This window comes from Macrobrachium nipponense, chromosome 18, assembly GCF_015104395.2.
Source record: "Macrobrachium nipponense isolate FS-2020 chromosome 18, ASM1510439v2, whole genome shotgun sequence".
Taxonomy (NCBI): domain Eukaryota; kingdom Metazoa; phylum Arthropoda; class Malacostraca; order Decapoda; family Palaemonidae; genus Macrobrachium; species Macrobrachium nipponense.
In genome coordinates, this window is record NC_087211.1 from 72,323,549 (window position 1) to 72,337,297 (window position 13,749).

General features: G+C 40.4%; 1 protein-coding gene, 1 long non-coding RNA gene and 1 pseudogene across 6 annotated transcripts in view; 2 read left to right on the forward strand and 1 right to left on the reverse strand.

Moving 5' to 3' along the window:
* The window catches only part of LOC135197146 (uncharacterized), a 102,681-nt gene that overhangs the window by 39,585 nt on the left and 49,347 nt on the right, over window positions 1–13,749 (forward strand). The gene's annotated exons all lie outside the window — the stretch shown is intronic.
* LOC135197148 (uncharacterized) lies at window positions 6,973–7,535 on the reverse strand. Its single transcript, XR_010310564.1, has 3 exons — window positions 7,493–7,535; window positions 7,298–7,323; window positions 6,973–7,092 (listed from the first exon to the last, which is right to left on the reverse strand). It is a non-coding gene; the product is annotated as an uncharacterized LOC135197148 (long non-coding RNA).
* Window positions 12,792–13,749, forward strand: part of LOC135197145 (general transcription and DNA repair factor IIH helicase subunit XPD-like) — a 38,490-nt pseudogene continuing 37,532 nt past the window's right edge.

A 13,749-nucleotide genomic window follows, 5' to 3' on the forward strand; every position in this document is an offset into this window, starting at 1 on the left:
CTGAGACCAAAATGTGTATAATAACAATCAAATAAGCACTGTGGAGTTTCAGTTGTGATGGCAGTAAGGATAAAAACCGCCGATTACAAGGTAAGAATGAATTCAGTTCCAACCATAACCCGGGAATAACAAGTTCATGAACTTTCACTAATATAGGCAACAAATACCAAATTTGTAACTAATTGTATTTTTCATAACTAACAAACCTGAGGTCTTAACATTAGGATTTACTAGCGCCAAGCTGGAAACCGGTAGAATTAAAATTACACTTGTGAGATCCAGGACTAATGGCATCTATACCAGGCACGGGGCATGTATACCAGAATGCCCACGGCTACCTGTGACCCATCAGTTATATTTCTAACCCAGTTTAGACTGCTAGAGGGGTGGTTCGAGGTGGGCCTTTAACTGTTAAGACCTCAGGTTTGTTAGTTATGAAAATACAAATTAGTTACAAATTTGGTATTTGTTCATACACGAAACAAACCTTCGTCTTAACATTAGGATAGACTTACTATTGGAGGGAGGTAAGTCTCTACAACTGACTGGAAGTTTGCCACCTTATCCATTTCCGAATATATAGGGAAATTCTAGTAGAATGGACAATGAACCTAGGACCAAAGATATAAGCGGATCTATTGGTTTCCTCCCACTGGGTGTAGATACCATTCTACTGTTTACTCTTGTCCCTTGCTACTGGATCCACCTTCACCCTCTTTCCTTATTATCCAGAGGGGTGTGTTGCTACTGAAAAGTATATCATCAGCTAAGATAGCTTCACAGTATGGCTGACCATCTCACCTGCATCTAGTCCGTTCCAGCACATGACGGTACTCTCCTTTCATACTGCCCGTAGTTAAAGGAGTAGAAAGAAAGTAGTAAAGAAAAAAGACCAGTCATCCCATTCATTCTACTTTCATACCTTCATCTTAGACTAGACGCAAACTGACCCGCCAGGGGCACTGGATGAACTATATCACTTGTTGGGCCGCCGCCACCACTGGACCCAAGGAAAAGGGGTTGTCCAAGGATCAATATGTGGGAAACATCTTTCAAATAAAATGAGGTGAAAGTTGTTTGGCGCTTCCACACGCCAGCTTTCAGAATTTTATCCACAGACATGTTCTTCTTAAATGCCAGGGAAGCACTCACACCCCGATGTCATGAGCTCTAGCTCCCACCTGGCTATCTGACCTCTGTCTTCTGCAGTATAAGCATTTTCTGATTGTCTCCCTTAGCCAAAATGATATTGTATTCTTGGCCACTTCCTTCTTGTTCCGTCCTGTACTTACGAACAACCTCTGGCACCCCGGCCTGAGGTGCCTTGTTCTCTTTAAGTACTCCCTTAGTGCCCTGACGGGGCACAGGAGCATTTCAGCTTTGTCGTTGTCTACAAAGTCTGCCAAGGAAGGTATGGTAAAGGAGTCGAATCTGCCGTCTACTATTGTTGGATTTTGGGTCTTTGCCACGAATTCTGGGACAAACTCACACACCATTGATCTCCAACCTCTCGAGTGCTTTATGAGATATGAGAGGCCATGTAGCTCCCCCACCCTTTTGGTTGAAGCCAGGGCCAATAAGAAGACTGTCTTCAGGTCAGGCTCCTATCCGTGGACTGCCTTAGTGGTTCGTAAGGGGGAGGTTTTGTCAGACTACTCCAGTACCTTGGTCAGATCCCAATCTGGGGCTTTTAGCTCCTTTGGTGGGCATGACTGTTCAAAGCTCCTCATCAGCATGGCCAACTCCCCATGAAAGACGATATGTCCACTCCTTATTCGTAAGACTGAGGCTAGAGCGGCCCTGTACCCTTCACTGCAGATACAGACATATGTTTTTCTGTTCTGAGATATATCAGAAAGTCTGCTAACTGCTGAATAGTGGTACCGAGTGGAGACACGTTCCCCCTACGACAACAATCACAGTATGCTGACCACTTCCCTTGGTTTATACTGTCGCAGATGATTTCTGATATTACCTGCCATCTGAGTTGCTGCGTTCTGCGAAAACCTCGCTCTCGGAGGAGATACTTGACAGTCTCCACCCGTGAAGCGATAGGGACTTCACCGACTAGTGGTACCTCTCCACGTGAGGCTGACACAGAAGGTTGCTCCATGGAGGTAACTCTCTTGGCACATCTACTAGGAGTTCCAGTAGGTCTGGAAACCACTCTGCTTTCGGCCATAACGGGGCTACCAGGGTCATCTTGAGGTTCTGAGACCGCATTACCCTGTTCAGAACCTGACGGATTAGACAAAATGGAGGAAATGCGTACACGTCCAGATTGTCCCAGGGGTGTTGAGCGCATCTTCTGCTGCTGCCTCTGCGTCCGGGACTACTGAACAATACACTTCCAACTTTTTGTTGTACCTGGTTGCGAATAGGTCTATGATCGGTCCTTCCCACAACATGAGCATCCTGTCCACTACCTGTTGGTGTAGGGACCACTCCTGTTCCCAGAAATCTGATCCCTGCGGCTCAACTTGTCGGCCACTATGTTTCTTTTTCCCGGAATATACCTGGCCTTGATGTCTACCAGGTTCTCTATAGCCCACTGGTGAAGTTGAACTGTCATCACATGTAACTGCCGAGAAACTAGGCCTCCTTGCTTGTTTATATAAGCTACTACTGTGGTGTGTGACATCAATACCACCGAGTGTCCCTTTACTCTCTCCCTGAATTCTTGTAGAGCCAGGAAAGCTGCTTTCAACTCCAGCACGTTTATATGGAGTTCTCTGTCCTTGCAACTCCATTTTGCTGACACCATCAACTCCTCCATATGGGCTCCCCAGCCTTCTAGTGACGCATCCGAGAACAGCAAGAGGTCTGGGGAGGATTGTTGAAGGGGGACACCCACTGTCAGATTGTCGTCGTCCACCCACCACAGCAAGTCTTTCTCACTTCTGCCGACAAGGGAATTTGCTCGTACGGGTGATCTACTGTTGGTGACCAAAACTCCTTCATCCTCCATTGTAGGGACCGAAGGTGTAGCCTTCCTTGTGGTACTAGCTTCTCCAGGGAGGTTAGGATTCCCAGCACCACCTGCCACTGTCTTGCTGGCTGTGTCTGCTTTCCAGAAAGGCATTCACCACTTGTTTGCATTTCTGTAGTCTTTGGTCTGTTGGGAATACTTTGGGGCTGTGTTGTATCTATCACCATTCCCAGATATTCCAAACGTTGACTTGGATCCAGCTGCGACTTCTGCTGATTCACCACAATACCTAGGCTGTGACAAAGCTGCAGGAGGGCCGCCTGTCCCTGAGTAATTTCTCCCTGGACTTTGCTATCACCAGCCAATCGTCCAGATATCTTATCAGCCTGATCCCATGAGCGTGCGCCCACGCCGACACGAGGGTGAACACTCTTGTAAAAACTTGAGGAGACGTTGTCAATCCGAAGCACAGGACCTTGAAACTCGAAAGCTTTCCCTGCAAGACTGAAGCGGAGAAATTTCCTTGAAGACTGATGGACTGGTATCTGAAAGTATGCGTCCTTTAGATCGACTGTCAGCATAAAGTCTCCGATTCTGACTGCTTGTAGAACCGTTTTCGGAGTTTCCATCTTGAAACTGGTTTCCTTATAAACAGATTCAGCGTTGACAGGTCTATTACTGTCCTCCACTCCCCGTTGGCTTTGTGGTACCAGGAAAAATCCTGCTGTAGAAGCCTTTTGTCGGACTGCATACTTGTTGCACAGCTCCTTTTTCCATCATCTTCTTCACTTCGTCCTGCAGAATAGTGGCCTTCTGAGATTTGTGGGCATAAGTGACGTGGGTAATGGTTGATCTGTCAGGGGCGGGGTTATTCTCGAACGGAATCAAATACCCGATCCTGAGAACATCCACCACCCACTGCTCTGCCCCTAGTTCCTGCCACACCTTCCAGTGATTTGCCAGGCAACCCCCAACTGGCGTGGCCGAGTGATGGGAGGCGCCCATCCTATCTTCTTGAGCCTCCCCCCTTCCCCCTTCCCCTATTGCCCTTCCTCTGTGTTTCTATTGTGAAAGGGCCGATGAGTTATTCCTCTTTGGGGAAGAGGGTCTTGTGACTCTATTAGGGATGCTATGTCTCACTGGTTTCTTTCGAGACATCTGCTGTTGTCTTCCCTCCAAAGGAATAGTTGACTGTTAGAGGTTTTCCTAACTGCCTGTTGCACCAACCTATCGTTAGTGTCCATCCTTCTTCTATCTATCGCTTCTTCCAGTATGACCTCTGGCAACAGTAGTTGCGATTCCAAAGAGCCCCATTCCTCATTGCTAACAGGGAATCCAAATCCACATGCGGCTTAGTCTAGCCAATGCTGCATCTCTCCTCATTAGCAGGATATTGCCCAAACATGGCCACTTACGTTTGTCAGGTACGCAATCGCCTTGGACCCTGACTGTAGTAATCTAATGAACAATGGTTCATCTACTACTTTCCTTGTTGCTTCTGAGGATGCAATTTTCGCCACTGCTGTTGACCAAAGGTCTAACCAGGACGCAGCCTGAAAGACAGAAGAAGCGTTGCTTCTAACGTGGCAGCCTCTTGGTACGTCATCGAAGGGCACTCCATTTAACCTGATCCAAGGTTAATCCAGGTCTTAACCTTACAACATTAGGGTTCATTTGTCTAGGACAGCAAAGGGACTTCGGTGTCGTATAATATTTCCTTTGCTTTATCATTGGAGGGGGAAATAAATTTAAATGATCTATTAGATCTTAAGGAATTATCCCTCCCTGCAATCTTTGCGTTCACGTGTTGCAAGACCGATTCCGCATGACTCGAACAAGGCAATTCATACGACACCTTGGTATCCCTCTTTAGTCCAAACGCCATGTCAATTCCAGGAGGAAGCATACTGGCCGGTGTTTCTGTCTTCTCCGAAAGGCTATTGAATTGACGAATCAAATCAATAACCTCTGCATACGAGGCCAGAAACTATTGGTTTTCTCCTTGGTTTTCTCCGGCTCTAGTGTACCACTCTCCGTCACGAGAGATGTTGTCTCGCCTCTATTCTTCTGACAGACGGCCCGGAATTCCACGGCCGCCTGCCCCTACGGCCGCGGCCTCTTTGATCTTTGCTGGCCGCTGTTGGCTCGATCCCAGATAGTCAGCAGGGCGGGGAACGAGAACGTCTCTCTCTCTCTCTGCTCATGGATCTAGAGCGAGAATCTCGTCTAGATCTCCAAGATGAAGGCTCCCTTGAGACAGAGGTAAGTTCGTCTTTATTAGCATTGGCATCGTTTTCGAGCGTCGGCGAGCCCGGCCTCGGCCTTCCTATATCCAGACGGACACTGCCTTCCACGAACGTATCCGCCGAGGTTGCCAACTCTCTATTTTTCGTACTTTTAATAGGAGCTTTATCGTCCTTCGTACGTAGTTTGAACGGCCTTACGGGCGAAACTGGGACCTGCATTCCATTCTCTGCTGCACCTTTCGCCGCCAACGTCGATTTTACCAGACGGTATCGCAGTTTTGAGTAAGATCAATAACGTTACATACATACGCTAACATTGTTCAAATGAGTGCTGGTGGAAGGCTGGGGAAAGATGGTGTCCGTCACTGATGAGAACCGTCCATGAAAAACGTAGCCGCCATATTGGATTCAAAACTGCCTTGAAAACATATTTTACGAAGAGCTCAAATGCTTTATTTTAGTTCGTATCGGGGGCTTTCATATATCACAATATGTTGACGAAACTTCAGTCTTTAAATGGTATGCTTAGAGTTGCAATTGTATTCATGTTTCACCAATTAAATATCGAGTGAATAAGACCCGTCTACCGTGATGAGGGTTGGCCTGTACTGATGTTTCCCCCTATACATAAATATTAAAAGCAATTTTATCATTATTGCATTACTATGACAACTAGAATTCATGGAAACAGTTTATAACCTGTTAAGCGTCACCCACGTAATAATAAGTTTCTACCGCGATCTAACTCGAGGTAGCGCCTTCAACGGGATATTACGTTCAAGACTTTAACTGTGCTTGTCAAGTCGTCAGCCCCGAAATAATACGTTTACTCGCATAGAGTGTAGGAACATCATTTGGTAACACTCTCAGCACATGGGAAACTTATTTCCAGCCTGGCAACTCTTTCCTGGTGGTCGCTTATGCTAGAAAACTGCCTGTCCCTGTTGGTTTTCTTTCAATACGCTTCGGGCGTTTATCGAGACAAATTGGATTTCGCGTCTTTCACAATGAATGTCCCAAAGAGGAGGCATATTTCTTTAGGTGAGATCAATCAAATACTAGATGAGGAGTGTGATATTGATAACCTATTTGATGATGAGGAGCTCTAGTTCTGAATCCTCCAGTGATGATACAAACTTTTCTTCCAATTGCGGGAGTGAAGATGACTTTTCTTTGCCGAGTGACTGGACTCCAAGAGAGAGAGAGAGAGAGAGAGAGAGAGGTTTCGGGGTTTTTAAACCGGGCGCCAAAACAAAGCGTCCGCCATCTTGTTTGTATTGCTCCGCCGATTCCATAGCAGACCGAAACCACGTGGTCAACTGAACTGGTAAGCGCTCCTCAGTCTTTTAAAAATGGTATGCTTAGAGTTGCAATTGTATTCATGTTTCACCAATTAAATATCGAGTGAATAAGACCCGTCTACCGTGATGAGGGTTGGCCTGTACTGATGTTTCCCCCTAGTGGTCGTCTCGATCTGATTCCACACTGGTTGGGTTATGAGTGGTGTGTCTTCCAGGACACTGGAAGTGCTAAACTTATTTTTGGAGAAAGTGACCTCTCGACAGTAGTGTCCAACTGTCCGCACAGCAAGTTGTTTTACCCTTCTCAATTTGTTGACAAAATTACAATCTCTTGAACGGTATGCTTAAATATTGAATTGTATTGTTGCTTCACCAAATAAAAATATCGAGTGAAAAACTGGTTTTTTGGAACAATGGTCGCACATCGGTATTTTACCCCATGATACTCTTGGCTTTCGAAGCACCTACCGCAATCTTTGGCCTAAACAATTCCCCCAGAATAACAAAATCCATATAAACAGGTTAAAATGTAGAAAACTTGGAAAATATACTCACATCTGGCGTCTTTTCTCCTCGCAGTGAGGAGGAAATCCTTGATTTCCATAATCTGTTTGGGCTGAAAGAAATAAGAGCGTTAGTGACAATGGTCGGTCGGTTCATTTTACCATGCAGTTATACTTAAAAATAAAACTAAACGCACGACGAATCATATTACACAATTATAAATGTGAAATGTACAGAATTATATAAGTGAAATGTCAAGAATACCAATATAGACCGCACAATAAATAGAAGAGGAGGGAAATCCAATGCCGACTTACCATGATGAACGACAACCGAAGACCACCTGAAAAATCAACAGATTAATATAAAATCACAGCACTTAAACCGTATATGACCAACAAATATATTACTTAGGCGTTTTTCCTTCAATTTCATATAACTAAAATTCCATTATAACCCAAAATGTGATCGATGAAGTGGGATAACTTAAGACTCAAATTAAACGGGGTTACCTTCTCTTCAGGCTGCTATGGAAGGAAAGCTGACGGAGCCAAATGAGTACAAGAAAATCCGTAAGACACATCATTTCATTAATAAAAAATATATATACCAAAAAATTGTTCGTAAAATATATTTAAAATAAGATGAATAATATTTACCATAATATTTTTTCTATTATAATTTATAATTTCCTGGTTGTTGAAAGCTATACTTTTGATTTTCTAAAGATTTCTCCTAGAGAGAAAAACAACAACAAAAATAAATTCTACCTGAAGGAATCAAAAGTATTTTCTGGTGACTCTTTAAAGTTACGCAAAATTCATCGTCACGATCATTATCCCCAGAGTCTGTTTCTACCGCGCCCCCACCCCCACATCAGACTTCTTTTATTACATTTTAAATGAAAAATTAATATTCATACTAAGGTATTTAAGGTCATAAAAATCTTGCCTGATGATTCTCTGTCATATGACAATGTTCGTAAAGATTGAAATTCTTTGACTACACTATGCATCATCAACAGGCTATCCAACTACATAAAAGAAAAGTTATAAAAGATTTTAAGAACATGTAATGAAAATCATAAAAAGTGTGTGTGTTAGAAAGATCATTAAACACCGTCCGGACTAGAAACAAGTCCAATGTCTTGTATAACAGATAGCTACACATAATTCAACTAATAACATATTTTCATTCGGGGAGTCATTCTATAACCAAAGATTTTTGGGTGTAGCATGGGTAGCCTTTAAGTCCTCTTTTAGCCAATCTATAGTACATAGAATACTTTTATATTATAGTAATATAAATGCAATAAAACCCAAAGACCAGCTGTGGATCAGATGTGTAGATTATATTCTAACATTTTGGGGTAATAGGTGGGGCAATTTTAACGAATTCCTTTCAGAATTAACCGCATTAGTATCCAGCATCAAATTTAATTTTAATGGGAAACAGACAACAAATTTCCTGATCTTGGTGTTTTGATAATGAGAGACAAGACAGAATACAAATTTACCATATACAGAAAACCAACATTCTCACTTTCATGCATTCGCAACTTTAGTTATCATGACATTTCTATTAAGATAGGCGTAGCCAGCAGCCTAGAGCCTTACGAATTTGTTCTCCAGATTTTCTGGAAAATGAATTTGAACTAATTCGTGAGCAGTTTTCGTCATTAAGGTATCCTGGCCATATAATTGAGAAAGTTATTCATAGAGCAAATGCAATTTTCTACCGACCCCCTAAAGACAAGACCAGAGAGACACCTAACAACAAAATAAAATACCCACACCTAGACAGGATTAAAATGGTGACCCAGACCCTCGGAAAAAAATCTAACCCTTTTGCCTTTACCTACCCAAATATCCTAGCCAAATCATTGATAACGTCCCACAAAAGACAATCCCCAAAAAACACAGGAGTATATGAAATCCCATGCCTCGACTGTGACCAATGTTACTCCAGTTTTACAGGAAAATCACTTTCCCAGAGATTAATACAACATAAACAGTCAGTTATTAGGTATGAACAATAGAGCTCAGCCATTTTTAACCATATAAATAACCATAACAACAGGATAAACTGGAATTTGTCACATATAATTTATAGAAGCAATTATTGGTACAAAAGCCAGATGATAGAGTCAGCCTTGATAAAACAGACAGGTAATGAACATCTCAAAGGGTGCCTGGGATTCAGATACCATAGATAAAATCTTCCTTCAACCAATGCTTAAGAGATTAAAAAGGAATTATCAGCGGGGGTGGCTCTGGATGGATCTCTTGGTTTAAATACTGCCTTTTCTATAACTTTGCTCATTCATTACCTACCTGAAGAGAGAGACAGCAGTCTGAAATATAGTAGTACTTAATTTCTATATTTTGGCATTTTTATAGGCTCCTTTTATTAGATGGAATTCTATTGTAACAGAACATTTTGTAAGTCATTATATATAATATAGATATATATAGATATATATATATATATATATATTCATATAAAGTTATGAGCCACGAAGGAAAGATTAACAACAGAGTTTCTGCAAGATCTTTCGACTCAATGTCCTTTACTTACCAGACAAACTGACTTACATGAGAAATTGAGGGTACAGGAAAGGTCATATAAGTGACAGGTAGGGATTATAAGGAGATTATTACCTAGAATCCAACACACCTGGAGAATGAGTAACCTTTCCAAACAAGCATAAACATGGGTACAATTTAAGAACAAAAAGATTAAGTCCAACTGCTCACACATAAGGACAAGACAATTAAGGGATTATACAGGGCGACAGCTGACCACATTCAGATCTTTGGTAAACAAAAACTTATTCACAAAACATATTACATATCATATACAAAGAACATATATCTAAGGCAACTAATTTGTATTTAAGTCTTTAATTATATCTTTGAGGTCATTCTTAAACATGTTACAAATACAAGGGTTTAAATGAAACAGGCCACGACTAATATTAAAATTACAATGGGAAGTAAGTTGTATTATAGCAGATTCTAAAATATTTTGTGATAGGACATCTTTTGATATTGCAATTACTGAACTACCAATCCAAATTATCCGGTGGCTGTTTTCACTTAAATGAATGAATATTGCATTAGATGTTTGCCCAGTTTTGACAGAATATTTATGCTGTTTCAATCTTACTTCTAAGCCCTTGTTCGACTGTCTGAGATAAAAGGAGGGGCAGTCCATACATGGGATTTTATATATTATGTTGTTGCTTTCCTTGGGGCCATTTTTTATTAACATTCCTTTTAGTTTATTATTATAGGAAAAAACAAGGTTGACCATAGGAGATTTTAACAATGATTTAATGGTTTCAAATCCATTAAAATAAGGCAAACTGAGAATGTTCTTAGAATTTTCTTTCTCAGTGTTACTTACACTATAAAACTCTTTGTGGGCTTATAGCATATATCTAATATATGTGAAGAATAACATAAATCTTTCCGGATTAGTCAAAACGCATAAAGAAAATAACCCTATGCGGCCTATTATCAGTACTGTTGGCTCAATTCAATATAAACTTTCGAAATATATCACTTATAAGATCTTGTCCCCGTTACTTGGAACCATTTCCGATTCTCATATATGTAATTCTCCAGATTTAGTTGATAAATTAAACAAAATTACTCTTTGCCCCACTGATAGATTCGTTAGTTTTGATGTATGTTCTCTTTTTACTAAAGTCCCTATAGATTCTATTTTAGAATATCTTAGTAATGAACTAAAAAAAAAGAAAGTATATCTTAGTTTTACCAGACCACTGAGCTGATTAACAGCTCTCCTAGGGCTGGCCCGAAGGATTGGATATTTTTACGTGAATAGGAACCAATTGGTCACCTAGCAACGGGACCTACAGCTTATTGTGGGATCCGAACCACACTATATCGAGAAATGAATTTCTATCACCAGAAATAAATTCCTCTGATTCCACGTTGACCGAGCCGGGAATCGAACTTCGGACCACTGGATTGGCAGCCGAGCGCGAAAACTTCTCGTCCAGCGAGGAACTAATGAACCAACTCAGCATGAATTACCTCTACCTGTAAGTCACATTATTTCACTCAATAGGTATTGCATTTGTGATTGTAAGTTTATATTCAATGGTGAATTTTATCAACAAATATTTGGTATGGCAATGGGCAACCCTTTATCACCACTTCCGTCAAACTTGTATATGGAATTCTTTGAAAAACGTTATTTACCTAATATAATTTATATTCCTGTACATTGGTATAGATATGTTGATGATATTTTAGCTATTCTGCCAACTGGTATTGATGTAAATGATTTACTCTCTAAATTAAATAACCAGGTACCATCGTTTAAGTTTACTCTAGAAATGGAAAAAGACAATTGCCCTCCTTTCTTAGATGTTTTGATACATAGTGAACCATTTCAATGTAAATTCAGCATTTATAGCTAACCAAGCAACAACTCAACTTATGCCCATTTCTATTCAGGCCACCATCTTAACATCAATATATAAATTTTGTCTTCTATGTTTTTACGAGCATTGCGTATTGTCAGTCCTCAATATTTGGATAAAAAAATTGAAGAAAAATAGGGAAAGATTTATGTTATCCTTCACATATATTAGATGTTTGCTACGTATAATAAAGCCCACAAAAAGTTTTATAGTGTAAGTAACACTGAGAAAGAAAATTCTAAGAACATTCACAGTTTGCCTTATTTTAACGGATTTGAAACCATTAAATCATTGTTAAAATCCTCTAAGGCCAACCTTGTTTTTTCCTATAATAATACACTAAAAGGAATGTTAATAAAAAGTGACCCCAAGGAAAGCAACAACATGATATATAAAATTCCATGTATGGACTGCCCCTCCTTTTACCTCGGACATTCGAACAAGGGCTTAGAAGTAAGATTGAAACGGCATAAAGATTCTGTCAAAACTGGGGCAAACATCTAATGCAATATTCATTCATTTAAGTGAAAAAAGCCACTGGCTAAATTGCATTGGTAGCTCAGTAACTGCAAGATCAAATCTTTTATAATCTGCCATAATACAACTTACTTCCCATTGCAATTTTAAATTATTAGTCGCGGCCTGTTCATTTAGAGATCCTTGTATTTGTAACATGTTTAAGAATGACCTCAAAGATATAATTACAGACTTAAATACAAATCAGTTGTCTTAGATAGATTTTCTTTGTATATGTATGTTTAATGTGTTTTGTGAATAAGTTTTTGTTTACCAAAGATCTGAATGTGGTCAGCTGTCGCCCTGTATTATCCCTTAATTGTCTTGTCCTTGTGTGTGAGCAGTTGGACTTAATCTTTTTGTTCTTAAATTGTACCCATGTTTATGCTTGTTTGGAGAGGCTTACTCATTTTTCTCCAGGGGTGTGTTGGATTCTAGGTAAATAATCCTCCTTATAATCCCTATCAGTCACTTATATGACCTTTCCTGTACCCTCAATTTCTCATGTAAGTCAGTTTGTCTGGTAAGTAAAGGACATTGAGTCGAAAGATCTTGCAGAAACTCTGTTGTTAATCTTTCCTTCGTGGCTTATACCTTTATTTATGGATTTATCACGTTCCAAACTTTCGAGATTCAGTTATACATGAATATATGTATATATATATATATATATATATATATATATATATATATATATATAGATATATATATATATATATATATATATATTTATATATATATTTGTGTGTGTGTGTGTGCAACTATGTGAATAAGTAGTATTGGTAAGAGTTGTAACGGCTCTGTCTTACATATAGGCAAAATAGGATCCTATTTAAGACACCAACTTGACAAGAAGAAGATGATAACAACAACATTTGCAAAAGAGTGAAGTTACCTAACTAATGTCAAAGTATTAACGTCGTTGACGCTGTTGCATGCAACCCTATGGTTGTACCCCGACTTATTATTCTATGTTAATTCCAACCTGACATCATGATGTAAGTGGACTTGTCACATATTACTATTGAAGTAGATTAGCAAAGATAGGTAGGTATGCCGTACGCACGTTTGTAGTTAGGTAGGTTACTACCTAACTAACGTAGCTACCCTAAGCTAACCGGTGTTAGGGGTCTAAGCCTTCCTTGGACTAGCTACCTACGTAGTATATTTGATAGAACTCTATTGGGCTGTTCACTACTAGAATCGTTAATATTAGCTAGTAGTAGTATGCGTTGTTGGCTAGTAGGTAGTAGGATTTTACTTTAGAATAAATAGGGGTAACCTCCTCTTGGTGAAGGTTACGTAGCTAGACGAGTGTAAGGTCGGGTGTGTAGTCCAGGTTAAAGTCTCCTCGTAGGCATAGGGTAAACGATGAGTTTTCCGGTAAGGCGACATAGCGTCCACCTCGGTATTTCTATATTGCCTAAGCTTTCCGTATCGTTCGTCCCCGCGAATACGAAAGCCACCAGGAATTGGGGCGTCAAATGTATTTCGCCGTGTTTAGTAAGAGACCCTGGGGGTTAATTACAGTCGTCCGAATAAATATTACTTAAAATTCTTGTTCAGGAGGTAAAACTGCATAGAAAAACCACTGCCATAGTCTAGCCCGCTGCGGAATAATAGTAATAGGGTAAAACACCGCATGGACTGGCCAACTCACCGACTACCACTGCTAGGCTACCCTCCGAAAAAGTACTTTTAACGTGTCCTGACACCGGAGATGGTCATCAGTCATGAGATGATGTTGGTGAGAGAAGGAGCTAAAGACCTCTACTCTCCTTTCGAAGTAAGTATTTT